This window comes from Contarinia nasturtii, unplaced genomic scaffold (genome assembly GCF_009176525.2).
Source record: "Contarinia nasturtii isolate CC-2019 unplaced genomic scaffold, AAFC_CNas_1.1 Cnas_scaffold_2291, whole genome shotgun sequence".
In the NCBI taxonomy this organism is placed as follows: Eukaryota; Metazoa; Arthropoda; class Insecta; order Diptera; family Cecidomyiidae; genus Contarinia; species Contarinia nasturtii.
The window spans coordinates 382,418-403,856 of record NW_022199614.1 but is presented as its reverse complement, the minus strand read 5'-3'; positions in this window follow the sequence as shown (position 1 = coordinate 403,856).

Below are 21,439 nucleotides of genomic sequence, written 5' to 3'. Positions count from 1 at the left end.
GACTTACTGTCTATTTCATGTTCTAGAGACTCTATACATCTGACTATCTGCAATAATCGTTATGGATTATTCAATATATAGGTCCTCAGTTAATATTAGGCTCATCAGAGCAAAAGATTCGATGATCGGTTCCACGAAATTCACAGAAAATTGGTCCACGAAATGAGAATATCCTGAAAATTTGACTTTTACCAAAGATGTCGATATGCGAAGCATGTACCGATATAGGATCTCGTGTCTTAGTTTTTCTAGCTTATAGACAGCATGAGCAATCATAATAAAATGGTTTTTGAAATATCTAATTCGTTAAAACTTTCAAAATTTATCACAAAAGTTGATTATTTTTTGTTTGAAATTCATTTTGTCACCGAGAGAAAAAGATACTAAAAAATAAGACGCAATATCTTGACATGTTTACATCCGATCCTCATGAAACTTGGACATAATGTCAGTGGGGCAAGCACCTTTCTAACGCATATAATATCCAGTAGGTGGCGCCACTGGTATCTATTATTTTTAAAAAGTTCGGTTACTTTTGGATTGAAGGGTGTAGAATCTGAACACAGTAGCACATTGAATTCCATAGTGATGCCGAAGCTTGGTCCGAACAAAAGGTGTTTCATTAATATCGATTTGTTATCTTAAAATATTTGTATTGATTGAACAAATGTGATGTCATTTCGATTACTCGCTTCTTTGACATAATATCTGAAATATAAATCTATTATTATATTTATTCACATCACTTATGATATACCCTCTATATTTGTACTACTCATTCTTTCTTCAGCTTGATTAGTTTTCAGATCAATTTATCGACGAATCAAATTTCAATTGGATTATTTTTCGTATTTTAACAATTTGTTTTTTCAACTCTCTCCGTAACAAACTTATGAAATTTCATTCTTTGCAAACATTTTACTTGGCCTTGTTTTTATTTCTTCTAATGTGTAAATTAATAGATAGGAGTAACGTTTAAAATGTAAGATCAGAGTGGTCTAGGGGGTAGACACGAATTATGAAACTTTGAATCATGTGAATCACAGTGAATCAAATGAATCATCCAAATGTCAAATAAGCATCAATTTTGGTTTTACTAACATGATCGTTCAACAAATTCTGAATATTATAGGTTAGATTTTATTTGGAATTTACTAGAAAAACACGAAATAGATAAAAAATAATGAATTAATACATTTAAAAAACGTCAAGAAATCATTTTTTCGAAGACAAATAATTTTAATTATTCAATAAATATTTCTTGTATGACACATAAATGACATTTCAAATGTCATCTAAACAATGTGAATCTTTTGAATCACAGTGAATCAAATATTAACTAAAGTCGCTCAAAATTCAATGGTTTCTATTCCTCGGCACCCCCAATCATCTTGTGAAGTCAGATTTTGAATTTATTTTCTTGTTTGAAAGTTATCATGTTTGGACATTTTTGCGTACAGCGTACAGGGTGCCTCGCACATACATTCGGACATCAACGCTAGATTCGTGTTCCCTGGCCCCGAAAACACCCAGAAAACATGTTTTTGAAAGTGTTAATTTTTCGACCGATTCAAATACTTTACCTTACACACTAGCTGTAAAAGGATTTTCCTATTGCGCCAGACTTGAGAGATTTTTTATAAAATTTCGAATTTTGATCAATTTTGACATAAAAAATTTAAACGACATTGTCTTTTGACGGTTTTTGGCATGAAAAACCGAATCTGACGTTAGTTTGGCGTGACAGCAATGGATTTCAGTTAAAAAAATTTCAAACTTTCAAAATATTATTTTTTGTGCAAAAAAAAATCTGTGCAAATTTTCACGTCATAATGATACCATACAGGAACTAAAAAAACTAAATTTGCGATAATTTTTGCAAGAAAAGTGTGTCGAAAATTATTTGTGCCGCAAAACTAACGTCATATTCGTTTAAAATTTTGTACATTTTCAAAGTACTCAAAATTGATCTAAATTTGAAATTTTTCAACAAATCTTCTGGACTGGCGCAAAGGATTCCCGAATTTTTGAAAACCGTTGTAATATTCATGTTTCTATGACCTTCCTACAGAAGTTAGAAAATTGAACCACTCTAATGATCATACATAATGAGGTTTCTCACTCGTTCTACAAACGTGAAAATAGACCTCGTTTCGTGGACATGATGAATAAATCGAAAACGTAAAAGTGCGACGTGCGCATTACGGATGGAGATGACAAAACCAAACCACTGATCGAAATTCGAGTGCAAACTTGAAAAAAATAATAAGTGAAAAAGTCAACAAAACAAAAGTATTATTCAAACTGAGACGAAAAAATTCGATCGACTTTTTCTTGTGCAAGTAAATTGAGAATCATTGTTTGAGTTATCTTATTTTCTTGTGGTTTGTTCGGGCGACCAAGGGAGAAAAGACCTTGTTGTAAGGTATTTTTATGGTTTACGGTTTTGCGTGTTTTAACTTTTCCTTTTGTTGATTGTCGGTTCGATTGTGTGCAGAGTGTCTGGTGTTTATGTATAAAACGTGAGATTGCATTTCTTCAAATGAATATCAGTGTAAGAGAAGTGAGACTGCAGCATCATTACCCAAGATAATGGTTTAAGCAGAATGCAGGTCAAAAAAGTGTAGAAAATTTGTTTTTGTAGCTTTTGCCATTAAAAACATGTTCGCTTTGCTCGAGATGAATGAATTGCCAAGCAAATTTTCCGCTGTTGTTACAGTTTTTTCTTCAGTCAACAAAGAGGGCCCTTTAAACGACTTGTAAGGTGTAACGAAATCGTTGTCGTGTTTTTTTAAGTAATTAAAGAATATTACGGAAGGCATTGGTTTTTTTTTGTAGAGAAGCAACTCTGTCGCCGCATCACATACGATGTACGCATTTATTGAGTGTACGAAATGAAAAACAACAGAATAAAGATCTGAAATTACATGTGATTTGGTAGTGTTTATTCGTTTTTCTGCCACAATTTCCAATTTACGTGATGCTGTGAACGGTTGTAGTTGCTTTTTTTCCTTGTCTTTGTTGAGACGACTCGTATTATACACGCGCAACGAGTATGTAAATATGAGAATACAATGAAATTGAATTGAAGAATGCGACAACTATCGATGTCCGCATAAAAGGAATATCGATTGAATTTCAATACTGTTATGCATTGTATTCGGAGAGTGAGAGACCAAAAGCGGTAACACAAAAAAGACAACAAATTGACAACCGTGCAAAACCAAGTGAACAACGAAAAATAACAGCAGTAAAATAATGTTAAACGAAAATGAAAATTGCACTTCGATTTACATAAAATTTTAATTTGGCGAATTCGAAAAATGTATGTTAATGGCTGCACACAAAACAACAAACATCATCATCTCATTTCCTGTATAAATGCTCATTTTTGGACAATGTTCGGTGCTCGTCATTATACTCGTTGTTGAGCAAGCGGTACAGATGCGATACGACCATGTACAATTTGGATAATTCAATTAAGGTTAACATGGAAAAAGTATTTTGGTTAAAATATGGTGAAAAATCACGCATAATACCGTTACCGCTTTATTTAAAAAAAGGGAAATCACATATTGCTTACCAACGGGTGAACACGGCGATCATTTCATTACGCTATTTGTTGAAAGCCAAAAGTTTTTTCCAGTACAAATGCCACAAAATACAACGAAATATTCCACCGCTTAATCAATAAAACGAAATGGTTTTTTGATTATGAGACATTTTTTGACGTGATTTTGGGTACAATCGGAACGGATTTCCATACAATCACTTCAATGCTCACTAATAATTATTGGCTTAAGCAAAATTATGTAGCAGCATACAAAAGTTTTAAAAAAGTCTTCTGTCGGTAACAAACGAGAATATGTATCTTGCAGTTTTCACAGAAAATCGCTTATATCTCATCATAATTCTAAATAAAACTCTCATAAAGATTACTAAGCTGTCAGATCCCGGTTGTGTGACAATGTGCCACTGAGTAGAAACAGAAAGATGATAAATTTCGCATTGCAGAAATTCATATGAATTAATATTCAAAGTAGTTGTTTGTGATAATTTGTTGCAATTAATTCTATAAATTATACCCGTTAAATGTCATAAAATAGGAGCAATGTTGAGATACTGACCACTAGATCAAATTTATTATGCTAGACATGGTGGATTTTTTAACGTATCTGTCGTACAGTTCAATTGCATAAAAATAGCAAACGGTTGGTGCAAACGAAATAGAAATGAATCGCACAGATTAGAAGAGAGAAAATATGAAACTTTATATGGAATTGAGTAACCGCACCCAGTGTCGTTGTGCCATTAATCGATACAATTTTTATTTTTAAACAGCCGGTTTTAAGCGCTACATGAAATGTAGATTTATTGGATAAAATAATTTTACTTTTTGAGGACTATAAGACATAAACGAATAGGAATGCGTTAGTTGATTAAAAACACTTTTTTGTCTTATAAATATTTATTGTCTTTTTACAGAATAATTGTTTCGACGCTCAATGCGTCATCATCAGCTGTAGAATTTTAACTAAAAAGGCGATAGCCAGTGAAATATTAGAGGTGATGAATTTACAGTTTGTGCACACTGTAAGATCGTAATTGGTTAGATTAAGTTGAAAAGAGATGATGAGTGAGGCCCTTCGTCACTGTTTATGTTGTGGTGTCTATTTAAATAGATGTGTTTGATTCATGTACATTGAGTTTGTTTTTATTGCTTTTATGTTCCAATAACGTGAAATTGGTCAGTTGGAAGCGCTGGTTTGAAAGTATTGTGTGCTCAGCGATTGCACTACTGTGTGGATTGTTGTTGTTTACGCATTTTATATGTTCTTTTGCTCTTATCTGTAGACTTCGTGTTGTTTGGCCGATTTAAACTACTCTCATGATGTCCGAAATAATAATAATAATAAGAGCACCGAACAGCGTTCCTTCGCCTTGGTGGTTTATTTAAAATAATTTAAATAATTTAAATAAATACAAAATAATTACATTCTTACATCAAGCAGTTTTGAAGGAGATAAATAATAATTATTATAAATAATTTCATTTATGTTTTCAATTCATCTATTTTGTTTTAAATATATTTCAATTCTCAGTTTAACAGTTGATAAATTTACTTCTCAATCAATTAAATTAGTATGACTGTTAATCATTGAATGTTGTTAGCATATATTATTCTAATTGGTATATCAAGAAGCGGAGTGGCTCTGGTATCTTGCGCTGAATCGTAATAATTCAAACCGTTTGATGAGTAGATATCATATCTCCATGAATAATTTTGAAGATGAAAGACACTTGTGCCACCTTGCGTCCCTCATATTTCGGTATCACTCAATAAGTCCCCGGTATAACTAAGAACAACACATTTTTTTGCAAATTTCGACTTTATTCATCTACATAGTCTCCTTCAAGAACGATACAATCAGTCCAGCGCTTTTCTAACATTTCGATGCCTTTTTTATAGAACGATTTGTCAAGTCCCTCAAAACTTCAGTTTCATTCGGTCCAAATCTTTTTCCCTGAAGAACCAAAAATCGAAAATGTTGTTTGGGGGTAACTATATTTTTGATTGAAATTTCTTTAAACTTTGTGAGACTATTTATATTGATAAGAAAATAATATTCATAAGTTTTCACGGCGATTTAAGTTACTGCAACCAAACATAGACTATAATTTCAGTTTATTCGTGTGATTATTTATTACAAAATCGCCAACGTCATTTGTGGTGTGATTGAATAGGTGAGCATATGACTACAAGTGATAATCACATCATCTTGAAACTTGACATAGATGTTGGGTAGTATGTACCTCTTCAGTCGTAAAAGAAATGATGAAGATTCATTTGCAGTTTCTTCTTTTTTAAACAATTCAATGAACCACAGTATATGAATTTTTGACCACAGTATATGATTAAAATTGTGAAATATGTTAAATCAATTTAACCATCTTTTTAGCGATTATCAAAGCGCGAAAATGGAAAAATTCGAAAAACAAAAGACAAAACAAGTGAGTTAGAGAGAGTGAAAATGGTAAATTTGGTGTGTTTGGAAAGTTTGGTGTGTCGGTTTTCTAAATCCGCAATCAAATTTCAATCAAGTTGCAGTTACTTTTATTCCTCTCTTCATAATTATGATTTTCCATTTAAAGTGAATCGCCTGCAGATTTTCTGTTAAGCGCAAATCGTAACATAAATCTTCTGGGACATACTTAAGTGCTATTGATTAACTATAGTTGCTATATATTGCTTCTTTGAATCAGACATTCAGTTTCAATCTGGTCCAGTTGCACCTTTTTTTCGCAAGTTGCAAGAACTCGCATCGAATGCGACATATCTATATGATTCACATGTGAATGCGTCTTTCGAGTTAAATATCGATCTAAACAACTTACCCATTTAATCGAACGTCCGTACAGCGGGCAATCGACTATACATTGAGCATTTTATTACGTTACGAATTTCATTTATAAAAAATTATGGCTGTTTTGTGCAATTTGACGATGCTGCGATTTGGACTGCGGCAATGCCAAAGATCTAAAGCAAACGAAATGCAATGATCAATGTAAGAGTACTAGGATACCATTCAATTCATAATCTGAAATTGAAAATCAAAGTATTTATTGCGTAAACTAAACGCATCACTCCACAGACAATTCGATATCGATCTGTAACTCGTTGTACATCGTACGATATGTGTGTGGATCAATAAAAAAGTATATCCCAATTGTGAAGAGAAAAAAGCCAGCCCCGTTTCATTTATGCGATGAGTGGCTGTATGTTTGTATAGTGATCAGTTGCTGCGATAACAAAGCCCACAGAAAAGAAAAAAAGAGCTACAACTAACATATGACGACGAACAACGTCAAAAAGCGAAAGATAATAAATTAATCGCTGTGCTTTGCTCCACATTATTCGTTTGCTAATATCGACACATAAATATAAATCAATGAGTCAACGCAATTGCGTAACTTTACACACAACTACATGTGATGTACTGCAGCCACACTTATGTTATACTTTTAGCGTTGGACTGAAACTCGAACAAGCAACAGTTAAGACATTTAATGGTCGTGCCGCTGAAAAACCAGAAATTCAATATGCGTGCCTATTACGTGCATTACAAACGGCAAAATGCCGGCTAACCTATTTTATAACAGCTTTTTTTCTCTATCTCTCTCTTTTCAATTTTGCTTTCGTTTAATCGTTTTTGTTTTCCCGCAAAGGTCCATCATTTCTTTATTTTTGAGACATAGAAAAAGTATAAAAATATGCGTGAAATTGTAATAATTTTATGTTGAATTATAAGCGCTTTTTCTCATCATAACAAAATCACATACTCCATTTCGGGATGGCTGTAACAATAGTTTTCTTACATATTCGCGTTAATTACATTATTGAAGGTTCCGTTAATTTTGAAAATACCGCACATACCGCCCTAAGAAGATCGTGAAACACATTTTGCGCTATTAAATTATAATTGCATGGAAAAAATGCGATCAATTTTTATATTATACAAAGCAAAGCACTTTGCACAGAGAGTAAAGATGGTAGTTGATGGCACAAAAATTATTTGCCATATTATGTGACCGTAGCACAGAAGTTTAATCGCATCATCAGCATTTAACTGCAATGCTCAAGAAAATTAACGTTGTTGCACATCAGAAAGCTATTTAATCTGAATACTACATCAATGCATATTTACACGCATTTCGTTACATTTTCTCGTTTTTGTATAGCCGCAACATGTTTCAAATTGCAAAGACGTTGTAACTATTGACTGATGAACGAAATAGAATTTACTTGACCAAAATGTTCGAAATAAATGAAACATTTTATCGGCCGAATAAATCATTGATTATTATTGATGATATTCCACACAGAGATGCTATTGCTCATATTTCCCTGTCAATAAATTAAACTGGAATGTATTTCGATTAATTACTGAGATTCTACTCGATGATACCTTACTAAATGACGCGAAGATGGTGCGTGTATTACGATGGAATTTACAATTCTTTTCTTTCAACACGTCCAAAAATTAAGAAAGAAACAAAAATAGTTAGCTGCTGTGAATTTTGAATGAAAATAAATCGATACTTAATTTATTTTCGATGTAGGAGTTCAATAGGCCATTTTTTCCTTCAGTATATGCACATCAATTACCAGATTTGAATCAAAGATGAAACTCAAACTGCAAAAGAGAAAACAAAATTGGTAGGTAATTTGAAATTTCATTGCATAATTAGCGATATTTGGCTGGCACGCAAAAAAAATGAATTATACCTTTTTTCCTATCTTCCTACCTTGCAGAACATTTGTTCATATAGTGTTCACTGGATGGCTCTTCGATTTTTTCCATTCTTTTCATATAACATTTATTGCTCTTGGTTTTTAAAAGTCAATTTATGATATTCGAATTCTTGGACCAAAAACAACAACAGCGTCATAAGAAATTTATTTGATCATCATCAACGCCGAACTTCAATGAACGTTAAATAGATTAATATATAGTATATATTGTTATATTTTTTTCCATCACATCATTTCTATTAAAATACATCCGACTCAATCTGATCAATTGATCATCGTCGCAACCCAAATGGCTGAGTGTCATATTACTTTTCCACACACACCTCGTGTAAAGTATTGGAATCGGTAAAAAAATTAGCACCCCCAAAAAACATGTTTTCTGGGTGTTTTTGGGGCCAGGGAACACGAATCTAGCGTTTTTCGATGTCCGATTGTATGTGCGTGGTACCCTGTACGCAAAAATTTGTTAAAAAAAGTCTGTAGTCATTTTGAACACTTTTTTTTTCGGACAAATTTATCGGAATAAACCTTATAATTCTATTCTATCCAATAGATGGCGCTACGGTTTGGCACGTCGCCATGTCTCTCATATATGTGCCATTCCCTTGCTCCCAGCATTCCCCAATCCGGCAAAGTCAGAATTTGAATTGAGTTTTTGGTAGAAGAGTTATCATGTTAACAAGAAAGGTGTCGATTTTTGCCTTTTCAAGGATCCCATTTTACACACATTATTCAATATCGCTGAAAATTTTATTTCAGATGTGCTCCTCGCAGTCCCCAATCATCCTGTAAAATCAAATTTTGAAAATGTTTCCTGTGTGATGAGCTATCTTGCCAATATGATAATTTTTGCAGCAGGACACATAACACACGGCGACGCACATAAATATGCCCCAAAATCGCCTCCAATCGTCTTTTCCACAAATGTACATGAAAAACGTAATTTGGGGAAACTTTAATTTTTTGGCCCAATACCTTTCAATACCTACACTAGGTGTGTGGAAAAGTTATACCAAAACCACAAAGATTTACCCAATCCAAGAAATTTAACGGAAAATATATATTAGGTGTATCGATTCTTTGAAAATAAATATGCCAAATGGCCTCAGAAATCACGCCGAGGTGTTTTTTGTAAAAAAAATCAAAACTAGGAAACATGCATTTCCTTTGAATGGTTTAAAAGGCTTATTTCTTTTGTAATGAGGACACAGAAAAATTACCAACTACTTTCGTCACAAAATTGATATCAGAAATGTGTTTCAAATTTTGGTTTCGTCACTATTTCTTCACCTCGATAAAGATTTTTTTATTTAATATTAAATGCAAGGAAAATAAATATTACAAATGCATACTCTTGTAAAACACAAAGGTACGAATTTTATCCAATTCATTGCTCGTCTCTTGAATCAAAAGTCTTGATCGAATAATCTTGTCGCAATTATTTTAAAACCTATGATGAAATAACAATGGACAAATATTAAGAGACAAAAACAAAAACACCAACGATTGCATAATATTGATCGGATCGAAAAGAAGCTGTAAATTATAGCGTTGTTTTGTTTGTAAAGAAATCGAATATCATTATTAAAAATAATTAGAAGCGGCGAAAATAAACATAATATAAATCTTCGTGTAAAATGAAAGCAGTTTAACAATAGACCAATACAAAGGGAATTCCAGCATCAGTTTTGGATTTGATGGTATTGAATTAAAATCACAATCGGGGCCACATTCCATCAGCGATTGCTTCATTTAAATCGAATTTCTAACTGTACTTACGGAGTATTCAGTGTTTATTTCATTTTCAGTTCCAGTTTCTTTTTATTTTCATTTATTAAGAAAATGAATGAAAACAGAGTGACGATGAGCTCTTTGTGCACATTTTCTTTACTTTTGATATAATAGAATTGCAATTCAGCGAAAAAGGCAGTTCAAAAAATGACAAGAAATGCAAGTAAATAGAGTCCCGCTGAAGAAGAATGTGCCTGAATATGTATGTATTTTCTGCTATTCATGCGAAAAGAATAAGTGCAACAACAGTCAGAGCATCGCATTGCATAAACTTAAGCCTTATCTTTTTACTAGTACTTGTTTTCCTAAGCTTCATTTTCAACATTTACGTCGATGTTTTTGAACCAAATTAAAGTCTTTTGATTTCTTCACTTGTGGGCAAACGGTAGACGTTTTTGCAGAGCTTATACGATTGCATGCCGTGTCGATCTTTGGTCGAATGAATTGTATTTGATTTGGTTACCAGTAAATAAAAAAAACAGCTGCGATCTAGCAAAGGTCTGCTTTGTGCATAGAGTGTTAATAAGAAGACAATTATTGTTTATGAACAGCACGCGCATTATTCGTGACAAGGCGTTAACTTTGAACATTCATTTCATCTTTTCGCTTGGACGAAGAGCATCGAGTCAGCCACACTTTTAAGTCTATAGGTTCGAGTATATCGGTTGTGTTTTTATTGATCGATGATGATATTGTTATACACGTTCATATAATTTCGCATGTGTTGTTTTGTTTTTAGCCTGAAAATATTCGCTTGATCTCTTATTATTATTTGCGATTTTGATTATAGTTGAGATTTGACTGGTTACATCAAAATTGTTCGCATTTATGACGAAACGATAAATTCATTTTCGTCCGACTGGATGTGTAGTAGACATCGGGTATATTTCAATATATATATGTACATATTTTTCCTCCATTTCTGTTTTTGGAGCCGTTCGTGAGGCATCTTGATCGCATGGCAATCACTTTAATAGCCGCCGTGTATCTATATAGACATATGCTTGAATCTTCACCATTCGATGATCTTCTCTACAATCACGAAAAAATTAAAATTATCCGAAGGATAGCGGTGTGCAGTGTTAAGCCAATTTTTCAATAGATAGGTAAAATGGCGAATTTTTTACTCTTTCATCGTAACTAGGTAACAGTTTTTTTGCATGCACATATATTTTTTTCTTTTAAATTTTATGGTCTTTTTATGCTTTGTGATTGTGCGGTATATTCAAATGAAGCATATCTGCTTTTGACAAACTGTAAAATTGCCCGTGGTCATTTCATTTGATCTTGGCTTGCTGAAAATCTGATAGGTTGCCTTAAATGCACACGACTGCAATTATTTCATGACAGCGATAGAAAATCCATTTAACGCGCTGCATTAACAATTTTCTACTACTTCAGAAGTCTTTGTAAGTAAGTATTTGTTATCTGATAGAATGGAATGTTCGCAAAACACTGTGAACATTCTAATTGTAGTTGCCAATAATCTATGTTTCATTGGTGGTTTCATTGGGTTTTTTTAAAGAAAATATGTTTAATTAGTTACTTCAAATGAAAATGACTTATTAACTTCGAGAGTGAAAACAGTCAAGTACTGGTAAGCATTCTCAAAAGGAAGAAATTTTTTTTGGACATACTGTCAGAAAACGTCAGATAAAATGATGTAATTGTTATTTGCACAAAAGTATATAATTTGCATGATCGCGCTAATTTGGAATTGGTTTTCATTTTAACCGGACTTCTCTTTAATTTATATTTTGAATTAAGAAAAATGACCATTAAACTTAAAAGACTGTATTGCTGAAATATTGCCTCGAAATATGACTGTAATTCAACAAAAAAATAGTCGAATTTGATGGTTCTCTCTCCCTCATGTTTGGCCACACTCAATTCGTATAAAATTTGCAAATAGTAGCTTTATTCATGCAGTGCCCATTTACTCCGCATAGCCAAAAGCCATTCGCGTATGCAATAACGCAATTGAAGGCAAAAAATATCATCGATTGATTAAACAAACATATATTAAATTTATAATAGATTTCGGTCATCGATAAATTTTTGTAGTGTACATTGGCTCCTTGCTTTCCGTTCAATTCCCTGTTGAAATAGCGACGCAACCATTCGCAAAAACTGAAGCAATAATAAAATCAACCAAATGAAACGATCCGATTATTATTTACAATGAAACATGTAAATTATTTGCATTTTGTACGTGCTGTTGTGTTGTGTTGGACTGTATTGAACTGCCTAAGATCTTTGGCTTTTTTCCATCTTTTTTTGTCGTGCGCGCAGTCATACATACATTTTTTTATCTATTACAATTTTTGCTTTTATATCCCCTTTTCAAGATTCCTATCGAAATGTGCTTTTGGTCCATTTTGGTTTTTTTGATTATTTTTAAGTTATAGTAATTATCAAAGTGTTCGCCGACTTCTTTATCCCCCATATAGAAATTTATTTGTTTTGAATGAACTCGATTTGGTTGGCGACAGCACAACAAATTCCAAATAACGAAAAGAAAACTGATTAAATGCGATGCGAAGCAAACACAAATCGCACATACGTATTACAATTTATTTGTATAATTGCTGAATTTGTTTAATAGTCGTTTGGTCGTGGAAACGATTCCACGCCAGCATCAATTTACATTTTTCGTGAGCTGCAACCATAAAAATACGGTCTATTTTTGTTCAAATGAAAATGTACTATAACTGATCTCTGGCACAAGCGAACGCTTTGTTTTCTGCTTGTACCTTGGTCATACGTACACTTCAATTCGATATCGATTTGATTTCGAAGTAGAAAAGGTAACGATTTTTGCCTCTCTATGCTTGTTTACGTTTTGTTTCGTGCCATTCGATCGGTGTGTTGGATTCTAATGATTCTTTTGTGTCAGAGCACGTGCAAAATAGTTACGAATCAAAAGGCAACTAGTTGGCCTGAATCATTTTATTTCTTGGTGGTGCTGTACCTATTACATACACTTTCGATATCATTTCAATGCATTTGAGCTATTTAAAGATTACCAAAAGGTACTTTTGCTGTTGTATTTTTTAAATGGCAAATCAAATGCGCCACGTGCATTTCGCTTTTTTTTTTGTTTTCTTGCATTGTAACAATTTTCAAAAGAATGATCGGAGAAACAACGTAGAACTGTTGAAGCCATTAGACTATAGGCCGACCTTCGAGATCGAAATTAATAAATCAGTTTGTCTATTTATTTGAATTTATTCCGATGTAAAGAACCAGATAAGAATTCAGTTTTTTCGGCGTTTTTATGTTGTTTAGATTCATTTAAAATGCAAAAAGCGAAATATTTGTGTTTTGATAAAGAAATACTCCAAATACTTGAACAAGTATAATCACTAAAACCTCTCAATATGCGATGAAATTATATATTCATATAGTGTTGAACGGCAAGTTATAAAAATATGTAGTTAAATTACAACTAAATGGATTTATTCAATGCAAAAAAAGCTTTGAAAAGAAAAAATAATAAAAAGAATTTCCATCTCTGTGCATCATAGCAATAACGAAAATATACGTATAAAAACGCCAACAAATTGTGATTAATAATATTATAATCACAAATTTGATTCAATATAAATTGTTCACCTTTAACATTACGTGACTATTATGTAATGCATTGCTGCTGATATTGGTTTCAAAAAACTGGCTGTTTTGCTCATGTGTTGACTGATTATAATTATAAGAGACGTGTATCACGTATGTTTCCGTATCAACTTCTCGGTTGTTGCTGCTGGTATTGATCTGACTCACAGTATTCGGTATGTGTGTGTATACAGTATGCACAATTGTTAGACTAACCGATTAGGTCGAATCATATTGTTATCGTGGTTAGATCAAAAGCATATAATAATGCTTCTTACTTTGTGTTTCGTTCCATTTTCACGGAAAATGTGAAATCACGTCTTTCATATAAAAAATTGCACTTACCTTATTGGTTGAAAGACATGAAGAAACCTGAATGTCGAATTTGTTTACTTTTTTCATAATTTTTCATTAGATAAATCAGAATTGCTTATTACGCGTGCTCGCTCTCAAAACCTGCTCCTCTTTTTGTAATAATATAGACTATTTTAGCAACTGAAAATTTCGAATTCTTTTGGAATATGCAACACATTAATTTTTCAGAAGAATTACGCGATGGATAGACAGTGAGTTGATAGTAAGGACGGCATATAAATGTATGTTGATAGATACTATATATATTCAGAACAGATGATTCTATACTATCTATAGAACATGTATGAGTGAAGATAAAATCGGTTTGCGATGACATGAAAATAGACAAAATTAGCTTTTGGTAAGTTATTTTATAAATGATTAGAAATAATTGAAAGCTAAATAGACGCAACCACTTATTTATATCCGCAGGGCATGATTAAATAATTTGTTTTGGACAATTTTCATTATAAAAATAGATGAGGAATGCGTAAAAATTACAACACATCGATTTTTTATGTAAATAATAGGCATTGAAATTGATGAAATTCGAAAATACCATTCATCTTTCTTTTCTGGCCACTTTATTAGATAAAAACATATATATAGTTTAAACAAACAAAAATGTTATGTTTTTTTATCCATTTTAACGTTGAAAAATATATTGTTTTGGCCCAGTTTAGTGATCATTTTTGAACGAAAATTGTATGCAAAAAAAGTAATATATTTTAATAGAATATTTCCATTTGTTTTATTTACTGGTGTGAGACTTGAAAGAGTTTAAATAATTTTTATAAACGCATCGCATACATTAACATTTCTCTTTTCGATTGTGTTTACATAAAACTTCGACAGACTCCATGTGGTTGCTATGTTCGTTGATTAACAGTATGCTTCGTAAGCAATAACAGCATTTGATACAAAGTATTGATTATTCATATGCATTTCTGTCTACATATACATCAGTAGTGTGCGAGGAGTAGATAAACATTGAAATGATTTCCATTCAATATATTTTAAAACAAAAAATGAAAAACGACGACATTCAAACAATTATCTTTAATAATCAAAACCCCAAGAAAAAATGATACAGTTGTTTGAATATAAACAAAATAATATATAAATTGTTTGTGGATCTTTTTGGTGGGCGCAATGTTTTGATATTGACAGCTATCAAACGGCTTTTTCTTTTTTATCAAATGTTTGTATAATGTCGAATGTTTATTGAGAATGATTAAATCGAGATGTTGATTTCGATTACTTTGAGTAAACATTGATCTGGAACTCGCAAACATTTAATATTAAAAAAAGTCGTATTTTCAGGAACTTTTTTGCAGCGTAAGCAATTTACTGAATAGTCTGAACATCTTTCAATTCTTTTTAGTCAACTTTTTTATGTTTAAGAGCTCGGAACGTGTCTAGTAGACAACCAAAAATACAGTGTTATGGACGAAAAGAAAAAATGGGATTTAAACTATCGATGCAAAACGTGTGATCGTAACTATTACAAAACTGTTACAACAATGGACCAGGAGAGATATTGCCCTGTCTGCAGGACGGTAAATCGCCCATATATTTCGGCAAGTACAAATACATATCAAATACCTTGTAGTAGAATAAATTTGGAACTATTTTATTAAATTTTAGAAGATCTTCAAGAAGTATAAACAATGAATTTCTACACGTTTCGTTGTCACATCAACAACCACATTTCTACAGTGGAAAAAATAAAATACATTGTTTTGCAAACTGAAAACTCAAAATAAATCATTTTTGACAACGCGTTAGTGTATCTGTCGTTTTATTCATAGTATATATTGCATTTTTAAGATAGACGTTAAATGGGTTAACATTTGTAAAATTTTATTTTTTAGTGTAATTTCTTTATACTCTAACCAAAAAGATGACCCATGTATAAAAATTGTCTTTGTATAAATCTTTCTTTATCGTAAGTGCAAAGAACTCTTTGATTGAGTTGGGCAAACTTAACTAATGTCTCACTTAATAACAAAAAAAAAGCCGTCGAAAAGAAATATAAAGAGATATAAATGTATTAATTGAGCTTATGTAAGAATTTGCAGTTGAGTCGTTTCACAAATGTGACTCGTTCGCATCGGTGCGTGGGTGCTTGAAGAAACCATTGCTTTAATCTGATGTTCGCATCACACAATTTGACTTGGAATGTGTATGTGTCTGGTTTCGCAATATAAATATTTTTCAGCTGAACATATGGGGAGAATGGCGAAGACTCGATTTTATCTAACCAAGATCAATAAGTAGCAAGATCGCTTCAATGGGTTGTTAGTGAAAGAGAAAACGAAATAAATATTAGCCATTTCAGGAAATTTGATAAATTAATTAAAAATAGTAACCCACGCAGAACAAATTTCAAATGCTTTATATTCAAATCACTTACAGGAACAGTTCAAAATGATTGATTGGTTTTGCTTCGAAATGAAAATGTGGTGATCATACCTTTATATGTACCATTTTATTTCAACTCAACATCAGGCTATGTTTCATTTGACGGTTTTTGTTTTTCACTTCAAAGGTGAGTTGGTTTTGTATAATTCCATTCAAATTGAAATCACAAATAAAAATTATTCTGGTCATATATTGCTTTTATTGGTCATATATGCTAAAATTATACTCATATGTATGCTACAGGCCATTATGGGTGATTTTTCATACTTCGTTAAGCGGAGCATATGCATCCGTTTATGAGATCGTAAAATCGTTGAAATTTCATTAGGAGTTTTATCACTTGTGCGGAAGTTTTAAACATATATCAAGATCTCACGTGGAATTTCTGTTATTTTTTATTAAAAAACTTTCCAGTCGCATTCGCGAAATTCATGGCTTGTACGGCACTACCCAAGGAACATTTTCCAACGCAAAATCATTCATCATCATTATGGTTAATTTTGAGGCCGGATTTATGTGTAGTTTCAGTCAAATTTAGCGTTGCAATGGAATGAATAAAAGAGACAACGATCAACATCAATATACTATTCAACTCAAAATCGGTGCTCACTAGGTTGGCCCAAAAAATGAGTATCTAATTTTCAACATTCAAAGCCGGTTTTATCATATTCGGGGCCTAAAAACACGATATGGATAGTTTGTTCAATTGGGAAACCCTGGCGCTACAAATCCATTTGGTAAATGCCGCGACGGGCCATTTTGGTGACATTTGAAAGTCTTCTAATTTCTAAAAAAAATATGACTTTTCGTTTTTCATTTAATTCGGAAAAAATAACATTCTGAAAGTTTGAAAAATTTCCAAAAAAATCAAGGGTACCTTCCATACCAAATTTGGCCAAAAATCGAAAATTTTATATGAGAAGTCCTATTTCTGATTGATATTTTTTAAAACTTTTTGGGATTATGTATTTTGGTAAGAAAATAAGATACACAAGTTTTTACGGTGAATAAGTTACTGGAAATATACATTTTGGGAAGAAACCTAATAAATTTCAAGTCAGCAAAATGAAGTAAATCACTATTTATTGTGACTTATTCACTGTAAAAACTTGTGAATATTATTTTCATACCAAAATACAAAATCACATCAAGTTTGAACAAAATCCAAAAAAAATCAGGGGTTTTTGCCCAAAAACGAAAATTTTGTATGGAAGTACCCCTGATTTTTTTTTTTGTATGAAAAATGTATTAAAAATTGGTCGTATCGCAAAAAAACGTCAGACGGTTTTCCTCACCTACAAGTGTTATTAATTTTTATATCCGTAGACTATATTACTCGTACGACACGGCCACAGAATATTTACGCCTAGTAAAATAACATTGTTATTATGGTTTTCGTTTCATATTATTACCGATTTGGATTTTGGAGCTGCTCTTGCTGCTTGTCAATTGTTATTGTTCAAATTACTCGCATTGGGTGGATTCTCTGCGGATCTTCGCAATGAATCAGGCAATGGTATGCCAAATATTTGACAAAGTCCTGAATATCAAGAAGAAGAAAATATTAAACAATGAACAAACTCTAGTTACAATGAATGTAATACCTTTGAATAGAATGTTCTTTGCTGCAGCTCTTATTTTTCTCCAAATAATACTGCAACATGAAGTTTTTTTCATACGGTTTAATTGTTGTAATACAACAAATAAACTAGTCATAAAAAACTTTATGTTGCAGTATTATTTGGAGAAAAATAAGAGCTACTCTTTCGCCGCAACGATTCAATTTTTGTAGATAACATTTATCTTGGACACAAAACGCACCATATCCTGTTGATTTGGTTGTGCTACAATTTGATCCGCTTCATTGACTCCATTGAAATCGTTGACGATACTTCGATCTTGCCTGAGTATACTTTTGCCAATCGTATAGTAATGATTATGTCCGGTAAACCAACGATCCATTTTGGCTTGCAATATAGCACAAATTGGATTTACGAAAATGCAAGCTAAGTTCAAAACAAATTCTGCATGTGTCCAAAGATGAACCAATCTGTCTTCGAACCATGTATCGTGTTTCATGGACTTAATATGAATGTAAAGATTCTAGAAAAAGCGAAAAGTACGGTCGTATTCCCAATTTAAATGGTCGAAAAATTCAAAATTGTCATCAAGTACCGAAAACCGGGTAAGTCAAGCAAAATTCATTTTTGGTGATTCTTATAGTTACAACACATTCAAATTTGAACCAAAACAATAGATTTAGACACGATCATTAGTAATCAGCAAAATAAGTTACGAAAAAATTCAGCAGTCGCATTGAAACTTAATCATTTTGGATAGTGAAAAATTCATCGCTATATCGAACCACGAACCAAGTGCAAGTAGTTCCTTCTGCATTGATAACGTTAGAGCGCTACTAAATAAGGCTAGAGACGTCAACAAACCGAACTTAAAGTGGGTTTGCATGGTAGGAACTTCATCTGTTTCTTGGGTAGGAAAGATCACTGGACAAGATGCCGTAGACGGCACTCCTTTCAATCAACCAATTTCCATATGTCAGGGAAACCAAATTTATGTTTTTTTAGTACCATTCCAAACATTATCAGTCTGCTCATCATTGGCAACATGCATTCAATCAATGTGCATTGTGAAGTTCGATTGCGCGTAGCATATTTCTTTGGCACCTCATGTGGATCAAACACTCTTCGTGCCGCATAACACATGTTTTCAATTTTTTGGCCGTTGTTTTCTTCTTCGTCGTTGTTGTTGTAGTCACGCGTTTCGATTCATCATTTGTTCGGTAGTGTTAGCGCTGATTGGATTTCATTCCACTATTAATTCATGATTGATTCAAAGAATTTGGCTTAAATAGATTTTCCTTAAGTTTATCTTATGCTGTTTTCTTTCATCTGAAGCTTATTCAACATTTTAATGCACACAAAAGCCACTGAATCTATAAATAGGTTGCTTTTAAGTATGCGGAATTTCAAAAGATAACAATTTGCAGTAGCAGCAATCAAATCAATTTTTAATAACTCTATCAAAACGTATTCTCCGTGGCAATCATGTATAAAAACAATTAGTCTTTTCTTCTCTACGTATAATTTCCTTGGTGATATTTTGAACAATAGTCAACTCATTCCATGAGAACATAACTTATAGCTAACAGCTTTGAAATATAAAAATAATTATTCAAAAAAGTACCAATTTTAGCCGTAAACACTTTAGTGCTTCGTCTTTTAAATTTTTAACTCGGCTCATTATGTTGCCAATAAATTATTATATTGGCCTCATGATTGAACGCAGAGATAGATGGTTGCTTTTTTATCACTTTGCCTTTGGTCATTCATACACTTAAGAATTGAGTCTGGCGATAGCTGAAACAAATTACACTTAGAATCTTAAGAAGAGTTGACCGTTTGTACTCGAACACATTTTGATCCATTGCAGAATTGTTTCAGTAAAATATATATTTTCTTTAATGCAATAACACCGCTTTTTTCGTACTATAGCATATATTATCGGTTTTCTTAATGCATGTTAAATAAAAACGAACGCTTTTGACTTTAAACATGAATCGAACTACTTTAGAACGGCATGGATACTGAATAGGGTGTGGCTTTGTTAAAACCAAACAATTTCAATTTCCTCATCTATTTTTTCTTCGTCATGCTACATGTCTAGCGAGTGCATTTTAAATATGCAATTGGATTCGGCAGAATATGATTCTGGTCGAAAATCGAAAACAACAGCCAGACAAGATAAAACGATTTACATACTTTACTGTAAACTGTAACGATTGTGCGATCTATTTGTAGAATGATTCGGCTTCTTTTTTGAATCGTGCCTCGAAGTGGAAACCAAGGTTATACAAGAAATTCTCGGAAACGAAAGGATGACTGAGTCAAAATATTTTAAATGAATTGAAATCGCCATTTAAGAAGTGGTCCATTTGTTATCGTTGTCGCCGGAATGTCGATTTGACCCCCAATACTACTCACGATTGCTTTATACATAATAAGTTTCTCTAATTGCATGGTATATCTCACTCTCTGCTGAATAATCCAAACAATGCCATTCAATTAGTTTGTGACACGTTATATACGTTTAAAAACGAATATTAGCTAACACAAAATTTGAATTGAGGAGATGAAGTGTTTCTGTTAATGCATTATGAATTTGACATTGTTATTTTTTTTTAATTTTTGAAATAAAACAAACTATTATGTGACCATTGAAGAGTCATACTCACATAGTTGTATTGTAACTGTGATCCATCTTGTCGATTTTATTAACTGAATTCATCGTACATTGTTCGATGAAATTGAGTTTATTGCAACCGCAACCTTTAGCTTAGGTCAGTGTATAAGAGCAGCTGATTTGTTGTACACTGCCTTTCAACGCTTAATATCAACCTTTTCTTTCAATTTTTATTTGATTTCAATTGGTAACAGTAAAACAGATATTCAAGATCCCAGTTAAACTAACAAAAGATGCTGGCGAATTATATCTCATTCGGCGCACGCTTGAAAAGCATGAAAACCACAGCGATTCGATCATACACGATCTATATGACCTTCTCCTTCAATTTCTTTCAGCGATGCATACATTTCAATGAACAAACAATTTTCGGAATATAATAGAGCCAGTGTAAAATGTTTGCAAATCTTTTATATTATAAATTGGTTTGATCACAGATTTTTGTATCTGAAAAATTACATATTTTGACGAAGCAAAAATGAGGGACAATAGATTGGTACTTAATAAAGTTATTTTTTGCTTATTGAAACAAAAAAGAAGAAAATTATCACAGCGGAAGGCAGTTCGCGCGAGTGACAAAACCACATTAGTGTGTTGAAAAGTCGTCTTGCTATACAGTGGGAGAAGAAAGGTTGGGGCCACTTCAATTTTTCAAAAAAAAACACAAATTCGTGGACATTTTGC